The sequence below is a fragment of the Salmo salar genome, chromosome ssa16 (assembly GCF_905237065.1).
Source record: "Salmo salar chromosome ssa16, Ssal_v3.1, whole genome shotgun sequence".
NCBI classification, from domain to species: domain Eukaryota; kingdom Metazoa; phylum Chordata; class Actinopteri; order Salmoniformes; family Salmonidae; genus Salmo; species Salmo salar.
This window is the reverse complement of record NC_059457.1, coordinates 39,941,804-39,955,404: the sequence shown is the minus strand read 5'-3', so window position 1 is coordinate 39,955,404 and position 13,601 is coordinate 39,941,804. Positions and strand designations below refer to the sequence as shown.

Genomic DNA, 13,601 nt, shown 5'->3' with positions numbered 1-13,601 from the left:
TGTGACCAATAAAATGTGGTTTTATTTTGTGGCAGCATCATGCTGTGGGGATGTTTTTCAGCGGCAGGGACTGGGAGACTAGTCAGGATCGAGGGAAAGATGAACAGAGGAAAGTACAGAGAGATCCTTGATGAAAACCTGCTCCAGAGCGCTCAAGACCTCAGACTGGGGCTAAGGTTCACCTTCCAACAGGACAACGACCCTAAGCACACTGCCAAGACAACGCAGGAGTGGCTTCGGGGCAAGTCTCAATGTCCTTGAGTGGACCAGCCAGAGCCCGGACTTGAACCCGATCTAACATCTCTGGAGAGACCTGAAAATAGCTGTGCAGCGACTCTCCCCATCCAACCTGACAGAGCTTGAGAGGATCTGCTGAGAAGAATGGGAGAAACTCCCCAAATACAGGTGTGCCAAGCTTGTAGTGTCATATCCAAGAAGACTCAAGGCTGTAATCGCTGCCAAATGTGCTTCAACAAAGTACTGAGTAAAGGGCCTGAATACTTACATAAATGTGATATTTCTGTTTTTTATTTTTAATACATTTGCTAAATGTGTAAACCTGTTTTTGCTTTGTCATTATGGGGTATTGTGTGTAGATTGAACAAATGTTTTCCCTCAATTTTAGAATAAGGCTGTAACGTAACAAAATGAGGAAAAAGTCAAGGGGTCTGAATAGTTTTCGAATGCACTGTACGTGATACCATCTGTTGAAAGATTACAGGTAGATGTTTTATCAGTACAGCAGAGGGAATAGCAGGAGAGAATAATCATAATAATTAGGTGGGTGCTTATAATTGTCCTATTTCACACATGTACAAGTGTGTATTAATACTAATGTGTGAATTGAAAATATGTTTTTTTGCTGATCCCAAACTCTCCCTTTTCACCTTGTCGGCTTGGGGATTCAAATCAGCGACCTTTCAGTTGCCCATTTGAATGATGAGAGGATGGGGAAGGGAAGGCTTGGCAGGGAGCAGGTAACCTGGGTCCTGAGGGGCAGGACTAGTGTATAATTACTAAACCTCATTGGACAACATCCAGATACATACTGTAGTTATCATTGAAAACATCAACCACCTCTGCAGGCAGTTCCTTTGAGGAAACATGACTCTAGAAAAATGAAAAAGAAGTTTCTGCAAAACAAGCTGGAAATCTGCTGTGAACACTAACTATAATCTGGAATGGAAAGTAATGGTTTTCCTATGAAAGCTGAGGCCGTCCTGCGGTTTAGAGTCACTATGTGTGTGTGTGTATAGGCAGGAGTGTGTGTGTGTGTGTGTGTGTGTGTGTGTGTGTGTGGAGAAAGTTTTCATCTTTGCTGCCATGCCATTAGCTATAATCATATTCCACATTTTTTGTTGTAGAGCTTTTTGAACATTTTGAACCATAATCCAGGATTCTCTAAATAGACTGAACACTGACGAATGGTAGAATGTCCGGACTAATTTATACTGAAACAGACATATCTCCTCTTAGATAGCAATTAATCATTAGGTCATAAAAATATGTGTTCACATCTTTGATGTTGTCTCACCTAGCTATTTTAAGATTAATGCACTGATTGTAAATTGAGCGTCTGCTAAATGACAGTAGTTTGTGTGAGGAGACAGGAGAGTTTGTGTGAGGTGACAGGAGAGTTTGTGTGAGGAGACAGGAGAGTTTGTGTGAGGAGACAGGAGAGTTTGTGTGAGGGGACAGGAGAGTTTGTGTGAGATGACAGGAGAGTGTGTGAGGTGACAGGAGTGACACATACCTTCCACTTTACATCCACAGAGCAGCAGGGACCAATAGAAACCAAGCTCTGTGATGTAATACCAATAGTGAGCCTCAGCGACAGGCTGCAGGGAAAGAGAGAAACAAAACAAACACCAGGGGGGTTAAAGGTTACTGACCATGACCCTGGGTGCATCCCAATCGTCTAAAGTGGCTTCCTTTTAATTTCCTCTTCTCTTTATCTGCACTGATCTGACAGAGAAGGAAAGTTGAAGGCTAAATGGGAACGGAAGCCTAAATGGAGGTATTTGCTTTCACCCGTCCGGTTCTCACACTTAAGCGTGGATGATGAGAAAATGGAAACCAGGGAGAGTAAGGAGACCTTTTGAGACCCAGCCCAAGTAGGGAGGATTATCAATCAATCACATGTATTTATAAAGCCCTTTTTACATCAGCAGATGTCACAAAGTGCTCATACAGAAACCCAGTCTAAAACCCCAAAGAGAAAGCAATGCAGATGTAGAAGCTCAGTGGCTATGAAAAACTTCCTAGAAAGGCATGAACCTAGGAAGAAACCTAGAGAGGAACCAGTCTCCGAGGGGTGACCAGTTCTCTTCTGGCGGTGCCGGTGGAGACTATAAGAGTACATGGCCATTAAGGTTAGATCGTTCTTCACGATTTAAAAACTTTCATAGTTGACCAACTGGGTCAAATAATAATCACAGTGGTTGTAGAGGGTGCAACAGGTCAGCACCTCAGGAGTAAATGTCAGTTGGATTTTCATAGCCAAGCATTCAGAGATCGAGGCAGCAGGTGAGAGAGAGAGACTCCCTCCCCCAGTGGTGCACTGGGAGAGAGCAGTCAGTCAGGGAAGGTTACCAAGGAGGCCCAGCAGCAGCAGATAGACACTCAGCCCATGCCAGGCCGGAGTCCACACAGCTGAGTATTTACAACATGGAGCGCTGTGTTTGGAGGTCCTCCCTTGACTGAAATAGAAAAAAAGTGCTACTTTGCTCATTACACCCCCTCCAATTCACAAGCCAAGCTTTGAAGCTGAAGCTTTGAAAACCCTGTCCTTTAGCAAGCGTTCCCCAACGCCTCCTCAGTCTAGTGCTTAAAAAACAGAGAGGATATGTACACGCATAGAAAGTGGTGATAAATCAAAATGGCTGTGACGCTTTAACTGGAACAGAATATGGAAAAATATGACCTTGGCATCCCCTAATCCGAACCATCAATTTATACACTAAGTTTGTTCACAGACTATACTTAACACCAAGTAAATGTTTTATGATGAAATTGGCCCCAACTCTCAACTGTTTACTGTGCCCCCTAAATCAGGTAGGCACATTCCTTCTTATGATGTGGCAGTGCCCTGCAGTCAAAGTTGCAAAATTCATTTCGAAGTGCATGAATTTAAATATTCAATGCTTTCCATCTATTATCTAACTTAACAATGATAGCCCCTTGAATCTCTCAATCAATCAGAGAAGATCACTGCAGGCAGGCACCATTGATGCAGAATTTTTTTGGACTCTAAGATGGCAACCACCTCACTCTCTGTCACGTCTTCTGCCGAAGTCGATGCCCCTCCTTGTTCGGGCGGTGCTCGGCGGTCGATGTCACCGGTCTTCTAGCCATCATTGATCCATTTTTCATTTTCCACTGGTTTTGTCTTGTCTTCCTACACACCTGGTTCCAATCCCATCAATTACATGCTGTGTATTTAACCCTCTGTTTCCCCTCATGTCCTTGTCAGAGATTGTTTGTTGTTATGCTCGTGATTATGGATTGGTGCGCGACGGGTTCTTGTACCCACGTTTATTTTATTATGTACTTTAGTTTTGGAGTTTTTGTTTTACGTTATTAAACTACTCCATTTATACCAAGTTTGATTCTCCTGCGCCTGACTTCCCTGCCACCTACACACACGATGTGACACTCGCTCCCATTTAACCAGTGGATACAGTTACTATTAGAAGTTATACCATTGCAATTATCGACAGCAACAGCTAGTCTCTGATTGGGTAAAATGCAGAAGACACATTTCAGTTGAATGCATTCACTTATGCAACTGACTAGGTATCCCCCTTTCCCTTTCCAATTGAGGCCTGGACAAATATACTTTCCTCTAAAGAACAATCTCAGCTAAAGCCCCACACATGCAAACCAGTTATATGAATTGATTTAGGCTTTTGGTGCTTTCTTCCCACTGGGAAGGAGTGGTACAAGGGGGGGGGGGGGGGGGGTGGTGTATCTGATCATTGGGGGGAATCTAAGGGGAGACTCCCGATGGATGGGTGGGAGTGGGACAGATAAGCAGCTTTGGTTGCAGGGTGGGATGGGAATACCTGTAACCCCCCTCTGAAAAAGAAAAATAACAAAACTAAATAAAAAGTTTGTCACAAAAAAATGTCTGTGACTTGAACCAAACATCCACCACCAAACAGTACTCTCCAAGGCTCCAGAGAGACAATAGAGGGAAGCTTACTGGGCCATTTAACACCTAGAAATCACATCCTCACTCCCTGCAAGGCACAGAAAACAGCCAGGCTTCAACAAAGAAAAGGTCAACAGCATTAGGGGGTTACAGTGCCATAATCAGTTAAAAACCTCTTTGGGCTAGACGTGCTGCTAGCGACCCAACTCGACAAAATCCGGTGAAATTGCAGAGCCCGAAATTCAAATGACAGAAATAGTCATATTTAACATTCATGAAAATACAAGTGTCATACATCAGAAAAAAAGCTTAACTTCTTGTTAATCCAGCCGCTGTGTCAGATTTCAAAAAGGCTTTACGGCGAAAGCACACCATACGATTATCTGAGGACAGCGCCCAGCACACAAAAGCATTAAAAACATTTTCCAACCAGGCAGGTGCGCCATGAAAGAAATAGCGATAAAATAAATGCCTTACCTTTGAAGATCTTCTTCTGTTGGCACTCCAAAAGGTCCCAGCTACATCACAAATGGTCCTTTTGTTCAATAAAGTCCTTCTTTATATCCCCAAAAACTCAGTTTAGCTGGCGCGCTTCATTCAATAATCCACCGGTTTCCCTCCTTCAAAATGCATACAAAATGAATCCCAAACATTACCAATAAACTTCTCCAAACAAGTCAAACAATGTTTATAATCAAACCTCAGGTACCCTAATACGTAAATAAATGATCAAATTTAAGACGGAGAATCGTTATTGTCTTTACCGGAGATAAACAACAAAGTACGTGCTCTCATCTACACGCGTGAAAACACTACAGCCAAAATGGGAGACACTTAGAAAAACTACAAATTCTTGCTCATTTTTCCAAAACCAAGCCTGAAACTCTTTCTAAAGACTGTTGACATCTAGTGGAAGCCCTAGGAACTGCAATCTTTCCCTTCATATTAAAAATGACAGCCATAGGAATCAGTAGTGGGCTGAAATAAAAAAGAATCTGGATGGTTTGTCCTCGGGTTTTCGCCTGCCATATCAGTTCTGTTATACTCACAGACATTATTTTAACAGTTTTAGAAACTTTAGAGTGTTTCTGGGCTTCTGGGCCTGAGTAACAGGCAGTTTACTTTGGGCACGCTTGTCATCCAGATGTCAAAATACTGCCCCCTAGCCCAAAGAGGTTATTTAGTTTAGATAGAGATGCCATGATATTTGTCCTTGTAGTGTTTTCTCCGTTTCAGGTCATGACCTCCAAAGGCAAGGAGGGAGCAGGGGTTAAGTCCCCTTGAGGAATGTCATTACTGTTATCAATTCCTCCAGACAGACATAATTGCCAATGGTGAAAGAGTGAGTTTCCTGAGGTTATCCAATGCAGTTTTGTTCTCAAATCTTGTTTCGGGACTCAACTCTCTACGGTGTGGGATGCGGCTTATTCCTCTTCGAATGGGTTGTCACTGGAAACATTGGATGTATTTACTTTGTGGGTGACAGGAAAATTCCATAGGATTTTGATGAGTGACAGGACAAATATATTTGGGAACCACTGGTTAGAGTGAACTGTTCTACTCACTTGTTTTGGGTAGCCTCGCCAGCACTCGCTGTGGTCCCAGAACTAGGGGGTCTGAGGGGTAGAACAAATGGTCACAGAGAGGGCCTGTTAGTAGTAGTAGGCCTGCATGGAGCAGTAGCACTGTACAGGATAAAGGTTGAAACAGTGAATGTGCTTAATATACTTACATCAAATCAGATACGTAAGTGCTGCCACAAATGCAATGATGTAGAAAACAAACCTCCAACTGCAAAAACAACTAAACTAAATATTTGTCATAAGACAATAACTTAATATTCTTTCTATAATAAACTATACCTTGACATGAATGAGAGTTGACTCACAAGGCTTCACAAAACTTCTTGGTGTTGCTCGGTCTGTCGATGGAAACCACGTTTCCATCTGCCGCTGACTGAGACGACACTGCTTCCCCAGGCCCAGGACCTTACTCTGAACACAGACGGGACAAATGACCTCAGAGAGAGCAGCTCCACTGTCCCTTTTCCCAAGAAGACAATCAATATAAATACAATATCTTTCATATACAGATTTTTCTGAGCGATAATCCATTACCTACTTCAATGCCTTAAAATGATCTCAACAGGTGTTTTATCACAAGTTTATTAGAACAGAATTCCAATATTTACTGTATGTAAAAGAAATAAAGAAGTTTCTTAAAATGACAAATGTCTTTAATCCCACCATTTGTCTTCCCCTTATCCCTGCTCTGTGTAAGCTGTACCCCTTCCCCTCCGCTCCTCCCTGATACTTTACACTACCCAGGCTCATGTTTCTACTGCACTGTAGAATGGCTGTTGTGTGGGGAGGTACTTCATTAACCTAGGAGGCTCCTAGTAGTAGTAGGACAGTAGCCTGTCACTTTGAGTAAAGGCCGAGCACAGAGACAGACAAACCACTCACCTAAATCTCCAAGGTTTTGGGGGGCAATCATCTGTAACATACTGTACCAATGAGCAGGGCTCGACAGTGCGACCATTTTACTTGCATATGCGCCTAAATATTTTGCTGCGACCTGGATTTTTTTAATTTAGGAGCACCAGTGTGCTTATAAAAATGAAGGATTATAGCTTTATATTTTTCATTGTACTCCTAAAAATGTTTACTTAGGCTCCTTGTTAAAACCTCTATGGGCTAGGTGGCACGTCCCCGTCCCACTCTATTCAACAGCCAGTGGAAGAGCGTGGCGCGAAATACAAAACCTCAAAAATGCAATCATTTCAATTTTTCAAACATACGACTATTTTACACCATTTTAAAGACAAGACTCTCGTTAATCTAACCACATTGTCCGATTTCAAAAAGGCTTTACAGCGAAAGCAAAACATTAGGAGAGTAGATAGCCACAAATAATCACACAGCCATTTTCCAAAACCCAAAACACAGCTAAATGAAGCACTAACCTTTGATGATCTTCATCAGATGACACTCCTAGGACATTATGTTACACAATACATGCATGTTTTGTTCAATCAAGTTTATATTTATATCCAAAAACAGCTTTTTACATTGGCATGTGATGTTCAGAACATGCATTCCCACCCAAAACTTCCTGTGAATTTACTAAATTACTCACCCTAAACGTTGACAAAATATATAACAATTATTTTAAGAATTATAGATACAGAACTCCTTTATGCAATCTCTATGTCAGATTGTAAAATAGCTTTTCGGCGAAAGCACATTTTGCAATATTCTGAGTACATAGCTCAGCCATCATGGCTAGATATTTTGACACCCGCTAACTTCGGGGCTCACTAAACTCAGAATTACTATTAGAAAAATTGTATTACCTTTGCTGATCTTCGTCAGAATACACTCCCAGGACTGCTACTTCCACAAGAAATGTTGTTTTTGTTCCAAATAATCCATAGTTATGTCCAAATACCTCCGTTTTGTTCGTGCGTTCAGGTCACTATCCAAAGGGTAACGCTCGAGCGCATTTTGAGACAAAAAAATTCTAAATGTTCCTTTACCGTACTTAGAAGCATGTCAAACGGTGTTTAAAATCAATTTTTATGGTATTTTTCTGGTAAAATAGCGATAATATTCAAACCGGACAATAGTGTATTCATTCAAAGAGAAAAAGAAAAAACAGCATGGTCGCGGGACCGCGCATCTCCAATCTCTTTGTCACTAGGCAGACCACTGACAAACTGTGCTAGTATACTCTTCCCAGAGACAGGAGATGCCTCAATCCGCTTTCTGAAGGCTTTAGAGAGCCAATGGAAGCCTTAGAAAGTGCAACGTAACCCCAGAGATACTGTAGTTTCGAAAGGGACTAGAAAGAAGAACTACAATTTCTCAGACAGGCCACTTCCTGCTTGGAATTTTCTCAGGTTTTTCCCTGCCATATGAGTTCTGTTATACTCACAGACACCATTCAAACAGTTTTAGAAACGTCAGAGTGTTTTCTATCCAAATATACTAATAATATGCATATTCTCGTTTCTGGGAAAGAGTAGCAACCAGTTTAAATCGGGTACGTTTTTTATCCGGCCGTGAAAATACTGCCCCCTAGCCCAGACAGGTTTATTAAAAAGGTCAGCATAGAGCCCTGCCAATAAGGTGGTTACACAATATGGGTTGAGCTAGTGTAGTCCTGGTGAATGTATATGTTAAGAGCATTAACCTTGATGAAAAATAGCTTTTATTCCAATGCATTAGATTTATCTGTTGATTTATCATTGTTTGCTTTTGTCAGTCAGCTTTTTAGAGTGCTCATTGCTTTGTTTTCCGGGTGCGCGCGGGTACTGGTGTTCTCCGTGTAATCCGTGGCCAGAAGTACCAGACCATTTAGCTTTATCATTTTCTATCAATATTGGTTTTCTTTCCTGGATCAGCTGATGGTGGTCAACAATATCACTAGAAATCTAGCCTACAGCTAGACACCAATGTGCATCTAATCCATCCAACAAGTAGACTATACATTAAAAAAGTATGTAACAGATGTCTATTTCCATTCATCAAATGGCTCGAGTAGCCTATGCTGGAATTATTTTGGTGTGGACGACCATGCACAGGTAGCCTACTTTTTTAAGTGATTTGTTTGACAATTAGATAAAAATATCATGACTGGTTGTGTTCATGCCACATTAAATGGTCATTCATTTTTACAATTTAAATGGCTTCTTTAATATTAGTCCCATAAAAAAATTAAAATCTCAATCGAACACTCAATAGAGACCTCCAAATGTCAGGGTGTAATTTGCACTCTGGCCAGAAGAGAATATACTGTAGTGTTTCTACTATCACATTTTAACATATAAACGAGGAGACCCACACCCAGACAGGGGTACAGTCCCACATGTCACTCTTAGCTCCTAACCAGTAGAAGGAGTGGAACATTAATAAATAAAGGTTAAATAAAATAAAATAAACAAACATTTCCATGTGAACCAAGCCAAAGCATCAAATATTATCTACACCTGTACTTACATGCCTGCAAGGAAGGGAAAGGCTACTAGAACAATGCACGCCAAAGCATTTAGCCAAGTCATTTCTGAGTAATAAGGGTTTTACCCAAGGAAGTACTCTATTATTTATCCTATGCCACCAAATATACCTGACAAATAAACAACTATCTTATCATTTCCTGCTGTACTACAACCCAGAACAGTAGACAACAAAACCCAACCCAATACCGCTGAATGAGTTCCATCTAATTGTTCCCTTTTATCTAAAGTATGACTTCTTCCATTCAGAAAGACATAGCAGAAACTACTTAAACTCCAACCTGATCCCTATTCACCCAGTAAAGACCATAAAATGACAACTGTCTCTCACCCCCAGCAGTCTGCTCAGTGGGATGGCTATGGCCCTGTAGGAAGGACAGGCAGACCGACAATGGAGTTCAGCATTAGTTCAATTAGGCAAATCTCAAATCACACTGTTTTTGATATGGTGCACTGCATTTAGCCACAGTGCACTATATGGGGGCTTTGGTAAACATTTGTGCACTATGGGGAATATTTAACATGGCACCAGAGTTTTCCTTGGATGGGTCAGGTGGTCAAGAAAAACTCTTGGTTCTACACTCTTAGAAAAAGAGATGCCATCTTTGAAGAACCATTTTCGGGTCCAGATAGAACCCTTTTAGAGGTTCTACATGGAACCCAAAAGGGTTCTACCTGGAGGTTCTACATGGAACCCAATAGGGTTCTACCTGGAACTAAAAAGGGTTCTACCTGGAACCAAAAAGGGTTATCCTATGGGGACAGCCGAAGAACCACCATGGAACTCTTTTTTCTAACACGGAACCCAAACCCGCTGCGCAGTGCGCCATCGTGCATAAATTGATTTTGTCCCCCCACACCAAACACGATCACGACACGCAGGTTCAATTATCAAAACACTGAACCAATTACATTAATTTGGAGACAGGTCGAAAAGCATTAAACATTTATGGCAATTTAGCTAGCACTTGCTAGCTAATTTGTTCTACTTAGCTAGCTTGCTGTTGCTAGCTAATTTGTCCTGGGATATAAACATTGACTTTTATTTTACCTGAAATGCACAAGGTCCTCTACTCCGACAATTAATCCACACATAAAACGTTCAACCGAATCATTTCTAGTCATCTCTCCTCCTTCCAGGCTTTTTCTTCCCTGAACTTTATATTGCGATTGGCAACTTTCATAAATTAGGTGCATTACCCCTCGTTCGTCTTTCAGTAACCCACGTGGGTATAATCAATGAGGAGATGGCACGTGGGTACCTGCTTCTATAAACCAATGAGGAGATGGGAAAGGTAGGACTTGCAGCGCGATCTGCGTCACAAATAGAACTGACTTCTATTTTAGCCCTTGGCAATGCAGACGCTCGTTGGCAGGCACGAGCAGTGTGGGTGCAATAATTTCTAAATTTATTTTGCAACACTCGGGCATGCGATGCGAGCGGTGTAGTCAGGGTATAAGACTGTACACTATTCCCCATAAAAGTGCACTACTTTTGACAAAGGCCCTCATATAGTGCCTTGTGGGAAAAACTCATGGCCCTAAGTATAATTTGAGATGCAATCATTACCTCCTGAACAACAACGAGTAGAGAAGGAACATGAGAACTCATCATGTCAATGTTCATCAAGGAGCATGACAAATGCACAGACAACCACTGGAGCCTCTTCCATTCCCATGCGCTTAGTGTCAGGCCTGACAACCTTTGTGCTTAACTGGTACTACTCCTTCAGGGACACTTGATCTGTGTTTGTGTGTCTGACTGAGAGGGTGTGTGCATGCGCTTGGGTGTATGTGTGTATATGCATGGGCTGGTAAGAGTGTGTGTTTGTACAGTATGTATGTAACTAATGATCAGTCAGAGGTAAGTGCGCAGGCAGGGAGATCAGAGTGAATGTAAGGTTTGGGTAGCTTAGCTCGGAGGAACGATTTGAATGAACATTCCAAGATGTTACGGTGAAACATCAAACAGCTACTTTTTGTAAGGATTACTGTGGCTTTTTAGCGATAATATTCCAAATAAAAACGACTTATCTATTCCTACTAAATACATGGCCGCTTGATTATTTTTAGCGGCAGTTTAGACCCGAAACAGACACTTAGTGTGCTTCAAATGTATTTTCTCAGACTGTTAGCTAATGTTAGCGAACGGTCGAGGCTAACGCAAAACACATGGAATATGTTAGCTAATGTTACCGCAGGGCTTTTCTGGTTACAGGAACCTCACAGGAAACATCTGCTGCTAATGAAGTCCCCACAGACACACGCACACTGACTCCATACTGACTACTACTAATACTAATAATATGTAAACAAACCCCTCCCTGTCCTGCCATCAAACATCCTAGTCACATCACACACAAGCACGTGCAGACACAGGTCCAAACAGAGGTTCAAAACAAAATGCATGTGTGTCTACAGCCACCACCGTAGGCGAGTTGAGTGCAGTACACCATTAATAGTGAGGAAATAACTTATACAGAAAAGCATGTAAAAAAACGAGTGTCCTATCAATCGCTCTGTCCTTCCTGATTTGAGCCCTCCACTTCACATTCCTGCTTCCTTTCTGACTTTAATTATTATTATTTATTTTTTTAAATGTAACCTTTATTTAACTAGGGAAGTCAGTTAAGAACAAATTCTAATTTATAATGACGGCCTACCCTGGCCAAACCCGGACGACGCTGGGCCAATTGTGCGCCGCCCTATGGGACTCCCAATCACGGCCGGATGTGATGCAGCCTGACGACACCAGGCTGCGAACACACTTCCACAGGTGTAGGGTAAAATAAATGCCATGCTGAGAAGAATAAAAACACCTGCACATGGAATTCTCCAGTAGGTTTATTAGCAAATTTGACTGCAAAGGGTCCTTGTCAGACTTATAGCTATTGGGTCCAGAGCTTTTCTAGGTCAGGAGAAACTCATTGCCCAATCTTGCCCATTAGAAAAGATGGATATATGCTCCAAAGTGCATTTACTAAAGCAATGTTTCGACCCTTGGTCTTCATTATGTCTCAGAGACCGTTTTCTAAATAAACTCAGCAAAAAAAGAAACGTCCTCTCACTGTCAACTGCGTTTATTTTCATCAAACTTAACATGTGTAAGTATTTGTATGAACCTAACAAGACTCAACAACTGATACATAAACTGAACAAGTTCCACAGACATGTGACTAACATAAATTGAATAATGTGTCCCTGAACAAAGGGGGGTCAAAATCAAAAGTAACAGTCAGTATCTGGTGTGGCCACCAGCTGCATTAAGTACTGCAGTGCATATCCTCCTCATGGGCTGTACCAGATTTGCCAGTTCTTGCTGTGCACCACTCTTCCAACAAGGCACCTGCAAGTTCCCGGACATTTCTTGAGGGAATGGCCCTATCCCTCACCCTCCGATCCAACAGGTCCCAGACGTGCTCAATGGGATTGAGATCTGGGCTCTTCGCTGGCCATGGCAGAACACTGACATTCCTGTCTTGCAGGAAATCACGCACAGAACGAGCAGTATGGCTGGTGGCATTGTCATGCTGGAGGGTCATGTCGGGATGAGCCTGCAGGAAGGGTACCACATGAGGGAGGAGGATGTCTTCCCTGTAACGCATAGCATTGAGATTGCCTGCAATGACAACAAGCTCAGTCCAATGATGCTGTGACACACCGCCCCAGACCATGACGGACCCCCCACCTCCAAATCGATCCCGCTCCAGAGTACAGGCTTTGATGTAACGCTCATTCCTTCCACGATAAACTCGAATCCGACCATCACCCCTGGTGAGACAAAACTGTGACTCGTCAGTGAAGAGCACTGTTGCCAGTCCTGTCTGGTCCAGCGACGGTGGGTTTGTGCCCATAGACGACGTTGTTGCCGGTGATGTCTGGTGAGTACCTGCCTTACAACAGGCCTACAAGCCCTCAGTCCAGGCTCTCTCAGCCTATTGCGGACAGTCTGAGCACTGATGGAGGGATTGTGTGTTCCTGGTGTAACTCGGGCAGTTGTTGTTGCCATCCTGTACCTGTCCCGGAGGTGTGATGTTCGGATGTACCGATCCTGTGCAGGTGTCATTACACAAATCAAAAATCAAATCAAATCAAATTTATTTTTATATAGCCCTTCGTACATCAGCTGATATTCTCAAAGTGCTGTACAGAAACCAAGCCTAAAACCCCAAACAGCAAGCAAAGCATGTGAAAGAAGCACGGTGGCTAGGAAAAACTCCCTAGGAAAAACTCCCTAGAAAGGCCAAAAACCTAGGAAGAAACCTAGAGAGGAACCAGGCTATGAGGGGTGGCCAGTCCTCTTCTGGCTGTGCAGGGTGGATATTATAACAGAACATGGTCAAGATGTTAAAATGTTAAAATGTTCATAAATGACCAGCATGGTCAAATAATAATAATCATAGTAGTTGTCGAGGGTGCAACAAGCACGTC

The 13,601-nt window shown here is 42.4% G+C and overlaps 1 long non-coding RNA gene across 1 annotated transcript; it reads right to left on the bottom strand.

The window, feature by feature from the left end:
* Nucleotides 1-1,481: 1,481 nt before the first annotated feature.
* On the bottom strand, nt 1,482-11,612 carry LOC123727828 (uncharacterized). Its single transcript, XR_006759753.1, has 4 exons — nt 11,367-11,612; nt 6,016-6,147; nt 5,719-5,769; nt 1,482-1,838 (listed from the first exon to the last, which is right to left on the bottom strand). It is a non-coding gene; the product is annotated as an uncharacterized lncRNA (long non-coding RNA).
* Nucleotides 11,613-13,601: the final 1,989 nt, after the last annotated feature.